Source organism: Mirounga angustirostris, unplaced genomic scaffold, assembly GCF_029215605.1.
Source record: "Mirounga angustirostris isolate CCGP_5_RB_7025 unplaced genomic scaffold, mMirAng1.0.hap1 SCAF_5, whole genome shotgun sequence".
Taxonomy (NCBI): Eukaryota; Metazoa; Chordata; class Mammalia; order Carnivora; family Phocidae; genus Mirounga; species Mirounga angustirostris.
This window is the reverse complement of record NW_026991713.1, coordinates 66,466,858-66,484,979: the sequence shown is the minus strand read 5'-3', so window position 1 is coordinate 66,484,979 and position 18,122 is coordinate 66,466,858. Positions and strand designations below refer to the sequence as shown.

At 36.1% G+C, this 18,122-nt stretch overlaps 1 long non-coding RNA gene across 1 annotated transcript in view; it reads left to right on the top strand.

The window, feature by feature from the left end:
* LOC123843820 (uncharacterized) overlaps positions 1–18,122 on the top strand; it is a 188,516-nt gene that overhangs the window by 30,664 nt on the left and 139,730 nt on the right. Inside the window, exon 2 of the long non-coding RNA XR_008505986.2 lies at positions 106–257. This is a non-coding gene — a long non-coding RNA (uncharacterized LOC123843820). The remainder of the gene's footprint in view (positions 1–105; positions 258–18,122) is intronic.

Below are 18,122 nucleotides of genomic sequence, written 5' to 3'. Positions count from 1 at the left end.
TCTCTCTTGACACTGAGCTGTGCCACCTCAGATGAAGTGATATGAGTAAAGTCACTTTTTCTTACTCTCTCCCATGTGTCTAACTTGTATTTTTTGTTCCAGCAGTGTGCTAGAACTTCTGTGCTAGATTCCTGGGCTTTCATAAAGGCTCTGCAGGTGATTGTCTAAGACAGTGTTCTTGACGGGCTTCCAGACCACAGCCAAGAGGGACTGGAGCTGGTTTATGGACCACCGGAGGGGCCATAGCCAAGACTAAGGTCAGTATGTCTGCTACTGAAGAAATGGGGTGGGTGATACTCCTCCCAGGTCCTTTGGTGTATGGTGATGGATCCTGCAGCTCCCACAAAGGAACTTTTTTTCCTATTTGATGGAGACCAAATTGTTGTTGGGGGCTTACAAGTGAGCCATATCTTATTTGGCCATTTTGCTAATGTCATTCCACACTGCATTCTTGTTTGCATGGTTTCTGAGAATTTGGGTGTTATTCTTATCTTTGCTCCTTTATAGGTAAGGTGTTTTTTAACTCTGATTTCTTTCAAGATTTTGTCTTTATCTTTGATTTTCTACAGTTTTTTTCTATGCCTAGGTATAGTTTGTTTTTGTGGGGTTTTTTTTGCACTTTTCCTGCTTAATGTTCTCTGAGCTTTCTGGATCTGTAGTTTGGTGTCTGGTATTAATGTGGGGAAAATTCTGTCATTATTACTTCACATATTTTTTCTTTTCCTTCCTTTTCCTTTTTTTCTTCTCCTGCTCTCTCTTCTTTCTTTCTTTTTCTTTCTCTCCCTTTCTTTCTTTCTTTCTTTCTTTCTTTCTTTCTTTCTTTCTTTCTTTCTTTCTTTCTTTCTCCTTCCTTCCTTCCTTCCTTCCTTCCTTCCTTCCTTCCTTCCTTCCTCCCTCCCTCCCTCCCTCCCTCCCTCCCTCCCTCCCTTCCTTCCTTCCTTCCTTCCTTCCTTCCAACATTCCCATTATATGTATGTTACACCTTTGGTAGTTGTCTAGGACAAAACAATCCCTGGTTTTTCTTTATTCTTACACTACTACCGCACTTCACTTCTAAAAACAGATATGTGGGCTTCCTCCCTATCCCCCCATGCCTACACACACACACACACACACACACACACACACAACTCCAGCTGGTTCTCCTACAGTTCAATTCAATTTTGACACCATCTGGAGTTAGTGTAGACCCCACAGGTTAAAGGCTTGGTTTCAGAAGACTGCCCTTCCCACCTTAGGTGTCATTTGCAAGTCCTAGCTTTGTCATCTTTTCCTCTGACCAACCAGCTATAAATTGGAGGTTTCTATGCCCCATGCCTTGGGTTCAATCTTTGGTAGGACAGCTCACTGAACTCGCAGAAACAGTTACTTATATGTCTGTTATATAATAAAGGATATAAAAAAGGGTACAGATGAATAGCCACATGAAGAGATACATTGAATGAGGTCCTGAAGAATCCTGAGTGCAGGAACTTCTGTCCCTGTGGAGTTGGGTGCACCACCTTCCTGGCACATGGATGTATTCACCAACCTGGAAGCTCTCTGACCGTACTTTGGAGGGTTTTATGGAACCTTCATCATATAGGTATGCTCAGTCAGTAACTCAGTCTCCAGTACCTCACTCCTTCCTGGAGGAAAGGGGGGCAGGTTGGAATTTCCTTGTTCCTTTCTGCTGAACAGCTCTCATCCTAAAGCTATCCAAGAGCCCACCAAGAGCCACCTCATTAGAACAAAAGACACTCCTGTCACCCAGGAATTCCAGGGAATTTAGGAGCTTTGTGTTATTGACTGGGGTCAAAGACCAAATATTAGAAGAAAAGATGCTCCTAATATTCTTATCACTTAGGAAATTACAAGGTTTTTTAGGATCTCTGTACCAGGAATTAAAGGCAGAGACCAATACACATATCTTTTCTATTATGTCACAATAATTGTCCCACAGGTCTTGGATAGACTGTTCTGGGTTTTTTTGATATTGTTTTTCTCTTTTCCTTTCATTTTTGGAAGTTTCTATTGTGATATCTTCAAGCTTGGCTATCCATTTCTCAGCTGTGTCTTTATTTCTATTACAATGTTTTTTTACCGCTAGCATTTTTTTTGATTCTTTCTTAGAACTTTCATCTCTTTGCTTACATCGCCAATTTGTTCTTTCATGTGTCTACTTTATGCATAGAACCCTTAGCATACTAATTGTAGTTATTTTAAATTCCTTGTCAGATTATTCCATTATCCTTGCCACATCAGAGTCTGGTTCTGATGCTTTCTTTTTCTTTTTGAACTGTGTTTTTTGCCTTTTAGTATGCCTTGTGATTTTTTCCCTGTTAGCCATTCATGATGTACTCTGCTATAGACTGAATATCTGTATCCTCCCCAAATTCAAAATTCCCCCCAAAATGTTGAAACCTAATCCCCAATGGGATGATATTTAGCAGTAGGGCTTTTGGAAGGTGATTAGTTCATGAGGGTGGAACCCTTACAAAGGAGACTAGAACACTTATAAAAGAGACCTCAGAGAGCTCCCTTGCCTCTTCTGCCATTTGAAGACACATCTAGAAGATGGCTGTCTATGAACCAGGAAGTAGGCACCTACAAGGTGCCTTGATCTTGAACTATCCAGCCTCCAGAACTCTGAGAAATACTTTTTTTGTGGTTCATAATCCATCCAGTTTATAAGCTACTACAAAAAAAATATATTGTAGACTCAATGGACTGAGACATACTAGGTGAAATTAACTGCTTTAAGTAGGTCTTTAGGAATATGATAGTAAGTTATGGGGGTTGTAGGAAATATTCTATAGTCCTATGATTAGGTCTCAATCCTTTTTTTTTTTTTTAGATTTTATTAGTATTTTTTAATTTATTTTAAGTAATCTCTACACCCAACATGGGACTGGAACTTACAACTCTGAGCTCAAGAGCCATATGCTCTACTGACTGAGCCAGCCAGGCACCCTAATTACATCTTGATCTTTTAGTGAAGATTGCACCTCTGGACTGTGGGCTTCACAAATGCTTCTCAGTCCTCCCACTTCCTCTTTAGGTGGGACCAGTGGGCTGGAGTTGGGTATTTCCTTTCCTCCAGATCAATTAGTCTCTGATGATGCTCTGCTAAAACAGAATGCTCTGGCATATTTAAAAATGATTCATTTTCCTCTCTCCCTCCTGGAATCATGAATGTATTTTTCTCTGATATTCACTATGAGAACTGGGTAGAGCTCCAGGAGTTTAAACACCAAAGTATGGGAGCTCTTCTATGAGTGGGTCTTCCTGGAGTTTTTAAGTATCAGACTTGTCCACACTGAGCTTCCAGAAATTCATCAGTGACAGTTTAGGCTTTCCTACCTTGGCCCTGGCTCCCCCTGAGGTTTCTGCTTGTGGGTTTCTGCTCTGGTAAGTTATAATTCTTTGTATTCATCTGTGTGTCTCTCCAGTTTGGGGGAGCAGTGATTTGCCTCATGACCTCACTTCTCTGACAGTCATAAGAGTTTTTGGTTTTTCAATTTGTTCCACTTTTACTTGTCAGGATTGAGTGGTGACTTCTATGCTGCTTATATGTTGGACTAGAAACTAGAAGTACCATGATGTCATTTTAATGATGAAAAAGCTGAAGGAATAACAAAGAATTGTTGAATGAAAAATAAAGTAATTTAAAATTCAAATATTATCTCTCTGTACATTTCAATTCAAATATCATCAATATTTGGTTCAAATATTATTCCCCTGTATATTTAGTAAGAAAAAATAATTTGTTAATACCTCTCTCTAATTAAGCATAGTAGATTCTCAGGTTTAGTTTTGGCCATATTTTCTGCTGGTGGAAGAAGGATTCTGAGTACAGTTCAGTGATTATTACTCAATCTGTTTTGGGTCTAGGCCCCTGAACATGTTTCTGAGTCCCAGGCAAAAAAAAAAAAAACACAACTGAATAGCTCTAAGTAGAAACCAAAAGGGTTGTTTCATTAAAATGTTTAGCCCACTGGGTCCCAAATGTCTTTGGTACTGCACTCAAAGTTAGAAATCTGAGGGAGCCATCTGCCCACCCCTGCTATGGACAACAATGCAGTTTGGGCACCTTGAGAGCTAAGTGTGGTTGCCTTTGGAGAACTGCTGTGCCTGGCAAGGCTGGAGGAAGGACTATGATATGCAGAGGAATAGCATGTGATGGTGTTAAGTTCCCACCAGTTCTCAATAGAGCAGCAGTAGTCATCAGTAAAGAATTGCTTTGCTAGATGGAACTGTAAGAGAGTTTTGTTGTTGTTGTTGTAGCCCAGTAGAACAAATATGGTGGAAGTTTAGGGCAAGCAAGACATCATAGGAATATTTAAGGGGTACTTTGGAAGGAATCAGAGATGCTATTATCATCAGTAGGAAGCAACTAGGAAGTAAAATTTGAGCCTTAATAAGACTGTGACATAATTTGTGGTGCCAAGTGAAATTTGGCTGTATTATGTTAATATCCATTCAACATCTTGACACATAAGCCCTTTCTACCCTTGTTACCATTAGTGAGAAGCAGCAGGTTTTTTTCATAGCCTTAAAGTTATTATCAGTGAATGTATAAAGTGAATAAAGAAAAGAACTTCTGCTAAAATGTCATCACTCAACTGCTAAGAGGATAAAGTAAAACTCATGTTGGCTTACACATAGTGTCAAGAGGGGTAAGGCAAGCCAATATTTATTATTTATAAGTCACAATATGCCATTTTCAAAATGAGTTTTATATGAATACGTGTTAAAGAAAAGATATATTCTAACTTTTTAAAGCAAAATTGAAGAATTACTCCTTCCACTTGCAAATACATTTTAAAATAAATGCAATCTTAATTTAGAGACCACTAACATTAACACTGGTCCTTTGAAATTAAAAAACACAAAGGAAATTTTAATAGCATCCAACAGAAAATAGTTATCTCATTATAGAACCTCTAACAAAGTGTTCCTGTGTTTTGGAGGAAAAATGAAATGAGATGTTAGGTAATTGACCATATAATGCTATTTTGCCATATTGTCTCCTGAGGAAGATATTGGATAGATGGTTTTCCTTAAGTAGAGACCAAGCTATTTCAAGTGGAATCCCCACTGATTATTTTAATATCATATTGTTTTAGTTCTAACATTTAACATTTCCTGAAGATTCTGAAACAGTACTAAAGAAATTTATATTACTCAGGGAAAGAAATGAGCATTATGATTCTTTTTAAATGGTGATAAAAATAAAATTTCCTGAGCTTTCTTGCTTGTTTGAAAATCCACCCTTCTGAGTGCTTGGACTAATTTGGAATTAGGAGCATTAATTCTATGGCAGCCTTGAATTGCCTCTTAAGCTTAAGAACCTTTTACAGTCCTTTAGAAGAATCTTCTGTCATGTTGGCTCTTTTTCTCAGATTTACTCAAGTTTTCCAGAGACATCAGGAACAAGTATAGGGCATTTGTTCATCTTAGCAACAAATTCACTTTAGAATTTCTTCACTGGAAAAATTAGTATGGACTATGACAGACTGTCTCTTATGTGCTTTTTGTCGCAGACATTACTTTTAGATAAAAATCCTAACACTCTTAGTTATTCTATTTTTAAAGGATAGGCTTATTTGGAAGATTTTATATGTTAATTCTAGTAAAATTAGATCAAGGTGTTATAAATGGTTTTGATGATAGTGAGTAGATTCACAAATTCAGACATTAAACTAATAAATCTTTTGACCAATAATTGTGTATGCAACTTGAGGATCTAGGATCATAGTGTTAATAACTATACATATTCCAGTGGTGTAGAGTAGTAATCCTCATAAATTTTCCGCCCTTCCTTATGTCTTTTCAACACACTGTTCTTTTTTTTTTTTTTATGATTGTATAGCAAGGGATCCTTGGAACATGTCTATTCCTTTTTCTCAAACACATTTACCTAATATTACATACTTTAAAGTTCACCATGCCTGGCAGCTGTTCTGTTATGGTGTGTTTAAAAAAGATAATTAAGGCCAAAGATACAGATCTGAACATATAATAACCAACACAAAACTGAAAAAGAAGAATAAAATTGGAGAACTCACACCACCATATTTCAATACTTACTATAAAGCTACAGTAGTCAAGCAGGATGGCACTGGCAAAATAATAGACACATAACTCACTGAAACAGAATAGAGAACCCAGAAACAGAATATCACAAATATAGTCAACTGATTATTGACAAAGGTACAAAAACAATTCAATGGAGAAATAATAGTCTTTTCAATAAATATTGCTTGTACAACTGGATATCCATATGCAAAAGAATTAATGTAGACACAGACTTTACACCCTTCACAAAAATTAATTCAAAGCAGATTATAGATCTAAATGTGAAATGCAAAACTGTAAAGTTATAGAAGAAAACATATGAGAAAATCACAACTTTAAGTTTGGTGATACTGTTTTATTATTTATTTATTTATTTATTTATTTATTTATTTGTTATTTTTTTAGGGAGAGAGAGAATGTGAGTGGTGGGGGAGGGGCAGAGGGAGAGAGAGAATCTCAAGCAGGCCCCATGCCAAGCACAGAGTCTGACATGGAGTTTGCTCTCACGACCCTGGGATCATGACCTGAGCTGAAATCAAGAGTTGGACTGACTGAGACATCCAGGTGTCCCAGTGATGTGGTTTTATGTACAACACCAAAAACGTGATCCATGAAAGAACACATGGATATTGGACTCTATTAAAATTCAAAAATTTTGCTATGCAGAAGACCCTGTTAGAAGAATGAATACACAAATCATTGTCAGGTAAAAGATTTGCAAATCACATAGAGGACTGGTATCCAAAATATACAAAGAACTCTTAAAACTCAATAATAAGGAAACAATTTAAAAATAGGCGAAAGAGAGATAGATCAGTGAAATGGCATAGTAGGGAACTCTAAAAGTCCATCTCTCTCCATAAAAGCAATGAGTAAGTGGCAAAAAAACCCCAAAAAACCTGTCACAATAAACCTTTTCGGGGGGATTCTGGAATCTAAACAAAAGCTTGCAACAAAGCAGAGCAACCATTAATAAAAAAGAAAAGCTTACTTTTAGTGAGAGGATAATTAAGGTCATATGGGGAGGGGCTAATCTGATAGAGATGCCAGAGATCTCTTTCAGGGCATGCATGCACAGAGAAAAGGCCATGTGAAGACACAGAGAGAAGGTTTTATCAACAAAGCCAAGGACAGAGGCCTCACAAAAACCAACCCTGCCTGACACTTTGATCTTGGGCTTCCAGCCTCCAGAACTATGGGAAAAATAAATTTCTGTTGCTTAAGCCATTCAGGCTGTAGTATCTTGTTATGGTAGCCCTAGCAGTCTAAGATGACCAAGAATTCTATATCCAATCAAACTATCCTTCAAAGATGGAGAAATTAGGACATTCACAGATAAACTCTGAGAGAGCTAATAGACCTGCCCTACAAGAAATTCTAAATGGAGTCCTTCTTGCTGAAATGAAATGACATTGAATAGTACTTCAAGTCCACATGAAGAAATAAAGAGCATGAGTAAAGTAATTATATAGATAAATGTAAAGTAAGTATTAGTATATTTTTGGCTTGTAACTCCTCTTTTTTTACATGATTGAAAAGACATGTATGAAACAATAATTGTAAATATATATTAGTAGGCACAGAATGCATAAAGATGTAATTTGTGAAAATAACATCATAAAGGTGATGGGGCTATGTAGAAGCTAAGTTTTTGTATACTACTGAAAGTCAGTTGGATTTTAAGTTCTTATAAATGAAATTGTTAATTGTAATCACCAGGTAACCATTAAGAATAGCTATCAATAATAGCATTAAATGTTAGTGGATTAAACTCTTCAATTAAGACATAGAGATAGTAGAATTAATTTAAAGAATGATCCAACTATAGGCTGTCTGTAGGAGACCCACTTTAGATCTAAAAACAAATACATTGAAACTGAAAGGATGGAAAAGTTTATGCTATACAAATTCTAACTGAAAGAGAGCTGGGGTAGCTATGTTAATATCAGACCAAATAGACTTTAAACCAAAAATTTATTTCAAAATACAAAGAAGGATGTGATACATTGATAAAAGGGTGAATACATCAAGGACATGTAACAATTATATATGTACCTAACAACAGAGCCCCAACCAAAGTATATGAAGTAAGACAGAATTGAAGAGAGAAATAGACAGTTCAATAATAATAGTTGGAGACTTCAGTGCCTCATTTTCAATAATGGATAAAACAATTAGAAGATTAAGAAGTAAATAGAGTGCTTGAACACTATAAAATAGCTAGACCTAACAGACGTACAGAATACCAAACAATGGAAGAATGCACAGTCTTATCAAGTGCACATAGGACATTCTTCAGGATAGAATATATGTTATGCCACCAAACAAGTCTCAATAAATGTAAAGTTATAAAAATCATTCAAAGTATCTTCTCCAATCACAGTGGAATGAAAATAGATATCAATAACAGAAGGAAGTCTGGATAATTCACAAATAGGTGGAAATTAAACAACACACAACCAAAGAAGAAGAAATCACAAAGGGAAATTAGAAAATATCCTGAAACAAATTAAAATGAAAACACAGCAGTTACCAGTGGTTGGGGGGTGGGGGAAGTGGGGAAATGTTGGTCAAAAGGTAAAACTTCCAGTTATAAGATGAATAAGTTCTGGGGATCTAATGTACAGCTTGGTGATTATACTTAATAATATTGTATTATAAGCTAGAAGGTTGGTAAGAGTTAGAGCCTTAATTTTCTCATTACAAAAAAGAAATGGTAATTATGTGACATGAGGGAGCTGTTAGCTAACTCTATGGTGACAATAATTTTGCAGTATATAAATGTTTCAAATCAACACATTGTGCACCTTAAACTTACACAATGTTATACATCAATTATATCTCAATAAAACTGGGAGAGGGAAGAAAAATCAACATACCCAAATTTGTGGAATTCAGTAAAAGCAGTGCTAAGAGAGAAATTTTTAGTTTTAAACAATTATATTATTATTTTTTTAATTTAAATTCAATTAGCCAACATATAGAACATCATTAGCTTCAGATGTAGAGTTCAGTAATTCTAAACAATATATTAAAAAAGATGGAAGATCTCAAATCAACAACCTAGCCTTTAACCTTAAAGAACTAGAATAAGAAGAGTAAATTAAACCCAAAACAAGCAGAAGAAAATAATAAAGATTAGAGTTTATAAAGCTAAACATAGTTTTATCGTATGATTCAGAAATCATGCTCCTAAGTATTTACCAAACTGATTTGAAAAATTATGTCCACACAAAAGCCTGCATGCAAATGTTTAAAGCAGGTTTATTCGTAATTGCCAAAAACTAGGAACATTCAATATATTCTTCAATAAGTGAATGCATAAACAAACTATGGTACATCCACACAATGGAATACTATTCAGACATAAAAAGGAGTGTGCTATCCACCATGCAAAACATGGGTGAATCATAAATGCATATTGTTAAGAAAAAGACGTATCTGAAAAGGCTATATGTTGTATGATTCCACTTATATGGCATTTTGGAAAAGGCAAACCTATAGAGATGATAAACAGATCAGTTGTTGTCAAAGGTTTTTGGAAGAGGGAGGGTTGAACAGGTGAAGTACAAGGGATTTTTTTATGGTGGAAAATATTCTGTATGCAACTGTAATGGTGATTATATGACATTATATATTTGTTAAAACCCATAGAATTACAGCACAGAGTAAACCTCAATGTAGTAAATTTTAAAATATCATTTAGGAGGTTGGGCAGTCCCAGGATGGAATGCATACTCTGAGAAAAGAAAATTGGGGTAGGGGGAAGTGCTCACATCACTAACTTTGTAAACAGTGGGAACTAAGAGTGAAGGCAAAACAAACAAACAAACTGTACATAAGCACAGTACTCTAGTTGGTAAAGATGTTTCTCATGGACATATGACATCAGTATGAACTCATGTTTAGCTTCATATAAATACAGATGGGTACATAAAGAGATATTTGTAAGTATGTATGTAATGTGGGCCAGTACACACACATTGTCCTTTCTCTGTCCTCTAAGAGGGCTAAGAAGCAATGACACCCTAGTAACAATGAGCACACCCAACACCCAGATCTTGGTTTCTAATACTATTCTTCAACAATAGGAACCAGGGCTCCTTGGAGAAATGGCTGATAGTAGAGCTGGGGCAAGGCATATATACAAGATGCTCCTGTAGTGTTTTGTAGTTCCAAAAGGTAAGGGAGTTCTCAAAGAAATAAATACTACAATAATGTGAGTGTGTCAAAGGGACACAGAAGCCAATTGAAAGAGTTCCCAATGGCCAAAGCTGGAACAATTTTAGCAACAAAATAAATAATGTAGTATTGGATTACAACCCAAAGTATAAAATAAACATCCACGAGTCCATATTAGGGAATGATTAAATAAATAAATAAATATGAGAGAATATACAAATTTTCTATGCAGAAGCATTCTAAATTATTTATATAGATATTTTGCTGTTATGAAGGTAGGTATATCTAGTAACTTCTTTCCAAAGAATACAGTATGAAAAGGAGGAAAAAAAAGAGCAACTTCACAGTAGAGACACCTGGCAAATACTACCTTAGTCAGATGGTCAAGATCAACACCAACAGTGATAAGTCATGTTGATAGTATGTACCCTTGATATGATGTGATGAGAATGATACTTTACATCTGTGATCTTTCCAAAATGCATTAAACCCCAGTCCAATCATGAGAAAAACATCAGACAAACCCCAATATTGAGAGACACTCTACAGAATAATGACCAGTAGATTTCAAAACTGAAGGTCATTTAAAATGAGGAAAGTCTGAGAGACTGTCGCTCTGTAGAGGAGCCTGAGGAAGCCTGATGAATAAATGTAGTATGATATCCTGGATGGGATCATGGAAAGGATATTAGGCAAATATGAAGAAAATCAGGATAAAATATGGACTTTAGTTAATAATGATATGTCAATAGTGGTTTATTGGTTGTGTCAAATGTACCATACTAATGTAAGATGTAAACAAAAGAGGAAAGGATATAGGAGGCATATGGAAAATCGTGTTCTATTTTTGCTACTGTTCTGTAATCTAAAACTCTTCTAAAATGAAAACTTTATTTTTCAAGAATATATAGAACTTATCATATAAGAATGCGTTCATGGGTGATGGAGGTAGATGAGGTCTTCCTGCTGTTCCTTTGTGGACCTAGGCATTAGTAGTACTAGTGAGACTATGCCCACTGAGTTAGAAGAGACTCTGCAGTGATAGGGTGCTCTGGGCTTAGAACCTTGCCTTCAACAGTTGTAGTAGACTTCGTCATTAATAACGCCTACTGAACACAAACAGGAAAAGTTGTGACCATAGACACCCACACAAAGATGTTCATATGACTTGTAGATACAGCTGGTCTGCTTTCCTTTGCTTCCTCTGCAGCCACATCTCATACCACTCTTTTCTTGATTGCTACACTCTAGCTACACTGTTTTTTTTTTAGTTCCTCATAGATACAATACCCTTGCTCACCTTTGTGTCTTTTCCTTCTACTCGCAGTTCTTTCCAGGTCCCAAACCCACTTTTACCCTGTTTGCCCAGTTAATTCTACTTCATCCTTCATTTGAAATGCCATATGTTCAGGAAGGTCCTCCTGGCATCCTAGACAATACACTATACTTCTCCATTTGTGGCATGCATCCCACTTATAATGGCTTGTTTTTTAACTGAAGTATAATTGATACGTAACATAGTTTCAGTAATACAACACGTAAGACAAGACATACTTGTCTTTCTCTGATTGACTTATTTCACTTATCATAACACTCTCTAGTTCCATCCACATTGTTGCCAATGGCAAGATTTCATTCTTTTGATGGCTGAGTAGTATTCCATTGTATATATATACCACATCTCCTTTATCCATTCATCTGTCAATGGACATCTGAGCTGTTTCCATAGTTTGGCTATTGTGGACATTGCTGCTATGAACATTGGGGTGCATATGGCCCTTCTTTTCACTACATCTGTGTCTTTGGGGTAAATACCCAGGAGTGCAATTGCTGGGTCATAGGGTAGCTCTATTTTCAACTTTTTGAGGAACCTTCATACTGTTTTCCAGAGTGGCTGCCCTAGCTTGCATCCCCACCAACAGTGTAGGAGGGTTCCCTTTTCTCCACATCCTCGCCAACATCTGTTGTTTCCTGACTTGTGAAATATAAATCAAAACCACAATACAATATTATTGACTATAGTCACCATGGTGTACATTACATCCTCATGACTTACTCTTTTTTTAATGACCAGAAGTTTGTACCTCTTGACCCCCTTCTCCCATTTTTCTCACCTCATAAAACTCTTCCCTCTGGCAACCACCAATCTGTTCTCTGCATCTGTGAATTTTGTTTCATTTATTCATTTCTTTTTTTTTTTTTTTTAGCTTACACATACTAATGAAATCATACAGTGGTTGTCTTTTTCTGACTTATTTCACTTAGCATAATGCCCTCAAGGTCCAAGTGTATGGTCATTCATCCATTGATGGACACTCTATTTCCTTATCTTTTCTATTGTGCTGTAATGAACATGGGGGTGCATATATCTTTTTGAATTAGTGTTTTCATTTTCTTCAGATAAATACCTAGAAGTGAAATTGCTAGATCATATGGTAGTTCTATTTTTAGTTTTTTTGAGGAACCTCCAAACTGTTTTTCCATAGTGGCTGCATCAATTTACCTTCTCTTCAGTATTGCACAAGAGTTCCCTTTTTTCCACATCCATGCCAGCACTAGTTGTTTCCTGTCTTTTTGATAATAGCCATTCTGAGGGTGTGAGGTGACATCTTACTGTGATTTTGATTTACATTCCCCTGATGTTGAGCATCTTTTCATGTGCCCGTGGGCTATCTGTATATCTTGTTTGGAAAAATGTCTATTCAGATCCTCTGCACATTTTTAAATTAGATTGTCATTTTCTTGTTATTCAGTTGTATGAGTCCTTTATCTTTTCATGTGCCCATGAAAAGATAATCTGTGTATCTATCTGTATAAAGGACTCATACAACTCAATAACAAGAAAATGACAATCTAATTTAAAAATGTGCAGAGGATCTGAATATATGTGTGTGTGTGTGTGTGTGTGTGTGTATATATTATTAACCCCTTATTAGATATATGATTTGCAAGTATTTTCTCCCATTTAGTAGGCTGCCTTTTAATTTTGTTGATGGTTTCCATCACTTTTCAGAAGCTTCTTAGTTTGATATAGTCTCATTTGTTTATTTTTTGCTTTTGATGACATTGCTTTTGGGGTCATATCCAAAAAAAAAAATGATGTCAAGGAGCTTATTAACTATATTTTCTTCTAGGAGTTCTATGGTTTCTGGTCTTACATTCGTATCTTTAATCCATTTTGAGTTAATTCTTGTGTGTGGCATAATATAGTGGCTCAGTTTTTTTTAATTTCTTTTTTTTCATTTTTAAAAAATTTTAATTTATTAACATATAATTTAAACAAATTTAAATTAATTAACATATAATGTATTATTGGTTTCTGAGGTAGAGGTCAGTGATTCATCAGTCTTATATAATACCCAGTGCTCACTACATCACGTGCCCTCCTTAATGTCTATCACCCAGTTACACCATCTCCCCACCTCCCTCCCCTCCAGCAACTATCAATTTGTTTCCTGTGATTAAGAGTCTCTTATGGTTTGTCTCCCTCTCTGATTTTGTCTTGTTTCATCTTTTCCTCTCTTCCCCTATGATCATCTGTTTTGTTTCTTAAATTCCACATATCAGTGAGATCATAGGATAATTGTCTTACTCTGATTGACTTATTTCCCTTCACTTAATACCCTCTAGTTCCATCCACATCATTGCAAATGGCAAGATTTCACTTTTTGGATGGCTGAGTAGTATTCCATTGAGTGTGTGTGTATGTGTGTATGTGTGTGTGTATATATATATATACCACATCTTCTTTATCCATTCATCTGTTGATGGACATCTTGGCTCTTTCCACAGTTTGGCTATTGTGGACGTTGCTGCTATAAACATCGGGGTGCACGTACCCTTTCGGATCCCTACTTTTGTATCTTTGGGGTAAATACCCAGTAGTGCAATTGCTGGATTATATGGTAGCTCTATTTTCAACTTTTTGAGGAACCTCCATACTGTTTTCCAGAGTGGCTGCACCAGCTTGCATTCCCACCAACAGTGTAGGAGGGTTCCCCTTTCTCCGCATCCCCGCCAACATCTGTCATTTCTTGACTTATTAATTTTAGCCATTCTGACTGGTGTGAGGTGGTATCTCACTGTAGCTTTGATTTGTATTTCCCTGATGCCGAATGATGTTGAGCAATTTTTCATGTGTCTGTTGGCCATTTGTATGTCTTCTTTGGAGAAATGTCTGTTCATGTCTTCTGCCCATTTCTTGATTGGATCATTTGTTCTTTGGGTGTTGAGTTTAATAAGTTCTTTAGAGGTTTTGAATACTAGCCCTTTATCTGTCATTTGCAAATATCTTCTCCCAACCTTATAACAGACAAATTAGATTTTAAACCAAAGGCTGTAATAAGAGATGAGGAATGACACTATATCATAATTAAAGGGTCTATTCAACAAGAAGATCTAACCATTGTAAATATTTATGCTCCTAACATGGGAGCAGCCACTTATATAAGCCAATTAATAACAAAATTAAAGAAACACATCAATAATAATACAATAATAATAGGGGACTTTAACACTCCACTCACTGCAATGGACAGATTATCTAAGCAGAAGATCAATAAGGAAACAAGGGCTTTGAATGACACACTGGATCAGATAGACTTCACAGATATATTCAGACTATTCCATCCTAAAGCAACAGAATACACATTCTTCTCGAGTGCACATGGAACCCTCTCCAGAATAGATCACAGACTGGGTCACAAATCAGGTCTCAACCAGTACCAAAAGATTGGGCTAATTCCCTGCATATTTTTGGGCCACAATACTTTAAAACTGGAACTCAATCACAAGAGGAAATTTGGAAAGAATTCAAATACATGGAGGCTAAAGAGTATCCTACTAAAGAATGAATGGGTCAACCAGGAAATTAAAGAAGAATTAAAAAATTCATGGAACCAAATGAAAATGAAAATACAACTGTTTAAAACCTTTGGGATGCAGCAAAGGCAGTCCTAAGAGGGAACTGTATAACAATACAAGTCTTTCTCAAGAAACAAGAAAGATCCCAAATACACAACCTAACTTACACCTAAAGTAGCTGGAGAAAGAACAGCAAATAAAGCCTAAACCCAGCAGGAGAAGAGAAATGGTAAATATTAGAGCAGAAATAAATGAAATAGAAACTGAAAGAATAGTAGAACAGAACAACAAAACTAGGAGTTAGTTCTTTGAAAGAATTAATGAGATTGATAAACCCCTCTCCAGACTTATCAAAAAGAAGAGAGAAAGGACCCAAATAAAATCATGAATGAAAGAGGAGAGATCACAACCAACACCAAAGAAATACAAACAATTATAAAAACATATTATGAGCAACTATATGCCAACAAATTAAGCAACCTGGAAGAAATGGATGCATTCCTAGAAACATATAAACTACCAAAACTGAACCAGGAAGTAATAGAAAACCTGAACAGACCTATAACCAGCAGGGAAATTGAATCAGTAATCAAAAATCTCCCAATAAACAAGAATCTAGGGCTGGCTGGCTTCCTAGGGGAATTCTAGAAAACATTTAAAGAAGAGTTAATACCTATTCTTTGGAAGTTGTTTTTTAAAAAAAAGAAATGGAAGGAAAACTTCCAAACTCATTTTATGAGGCCAGCATTACCTTGATCCCAAAACCAGACAAAGACCCCACCAAAAAGGAGAATTACGGACCAACATCCCTGGTGAATATGGATGCAAAAATTCTCACCAAAATACTAGCCAATAGGATCCAACAGTACATTAAAAGGATTACTCACCATGTGCAAGTGGGATTTATTCCTGGGCTGCAAGGGTGGTTCAACATCTGCAAATCAATCAATGTAATACACTACATAAATAAAAGACAAGAACCATATGATCCTCTCCGTAGATGCAGAAAAAGCATTTGATAAAGTACAGCATCCTTTCTTGATTAAAACTCTTCACAGTATAGGGATAGAGGGACCATACCTCAATATCATAAAAGTCTATATGAAAAGCCCAGAGCTTATATCATTCTCAGTGGGAAAAAACTGAGAGCTTTTCCCCTAAGGTCAGGAACATGGCAGGGATGTCCACTATCACCACTGCCGTTCAACATAGTACTAGAAGTCCTAGCCACAGCAATCAGACAACAAAAAGAAATAAAAGGGGCTCAGTTTTATTCTTTTGCATGTGACTGTCCAGTTTTTCCAACACCACTTATTGAAGAGAGTGTGCTCTCCCCATTGTATATTTTTGGCTTTGTCATAAATTAATTGACCATATATGTATGGGTTTTTTTCTGGGCTTTCTATTCTCTTTCATTCATGTATGTGTCTGTTTTTATGCCAATTCCATAATGTTTTGATTATTATAGCTTGGTAATATAGTTTGAATCAGGGAACATGATGCTTCCAGCTTTGTTTTTATTTCTCATGATTGCTTTAGCTATTAAGGATCTTCTGTGGTTTCATACAAATCCTAGGATTGTTTGTTGTATTTCTGTGAAAAATGACATTGATATTTTATAGGGATTGCACCAAATCTATATATAGCTTTTTGTAATATGGAATTTTAAACAATATTAATTCTTTCAATCCATGAGCATGGAATATCTTTCATTTATTTGTATCTTCTTTAGTTTATTTCATCAATGTCCTGTTGTTTTCAGTGTACAACTCTTCACTTTCTTGGTTAAATTTATTCACAGGCATTTTACTCTTTTTGTTGCAATTGCAAGTGGCATTGTTTTCTTAATTTCTCTTTCTGATAATTCATTGTTAGTGCATACAAATGCAACAGGTTTTTGTATATTGATTTCATCTTCTGCAACTTTGTTGAATTCATTTATTCATTCTAACAGTTTTTGGTGGAGTCTTTGGGGTTTTCTAGATATAAAAAAAAAATGTGTTGTCCACAAATAGTGACAATTTTACTTTTCTTTCCAATGTTGATAACTTTTATTTCTTCTTCTTGCCTAATTGCTTTGGCTGGGACTTCCAATTCTGTGTTGAGTAAAAGTTGTGAGAATGGTCATCCTTCTCTTGTTCCTGATCCTAGAGGGTAAGCTTTTAGCATGTCACCATTGAATGTAATGTTTAGCTGTGGTCTTGTTATATATGGCCTTTATTATATATATATTTTAAAGATTTTATTTATTTATTTGAGAGAGAGAGAATGAGAGAGAACACATGAGAAGGGGGAGGGTCAGAGGGAGAAGCAGACTTCCTGCCGAGCAGGGAGCCCGATGCGGGACTCGATCCCGGGACTCCAGGATCATGACCTGAGCCGAAGGCAGTCACTTAACCAACTGAGCCACCCAGGCGCCCTGGCCTTTATTATATTGAGGTACATTTCCTTTATACCTACTTTGTTGAGAGTAATGATTCAATATTTGTATACACTATGAAATGATCACCACAATAAGTCTAGATCCACCCCTTACCACTACATTTACATAATATGCAATACAGTCTTATGGACTATAGTCACCATGCTATACATTACATCCTCATGACTTTTTTTTTTTTTAAGATTTTATTTATTTAATTGAGAGAGAGAATGAGAGAGAGAGAGTATGAGAGGGGGGAGGGTCAGAGGGAGAAGCAGACTCCCTGCTGAGCAGGGAGCCTGATGCGGGACTCAATCCCGGGACTCCAGGATCATGACCTGAGCTGAAGGCAGTCGCTTAACCAACTGAGCCACCCAGGCGCCCGACTTTTTTTTTTTTTTATGACTGGAAGTTTGTACATTTTGACCTCCTTCTCCAATTTTTCCCACCTCACAAAACTCTTCCCTTTTTATATTTTGCTGCTTCTATGTCGGGTGCATAAATATTTATAAATGTTATATCTTCTTGCTGGATTAATTGTTTATCATTACATAATGCCTATCTTTGTCTTTTATTACAGGGTTTATTTTGAAGT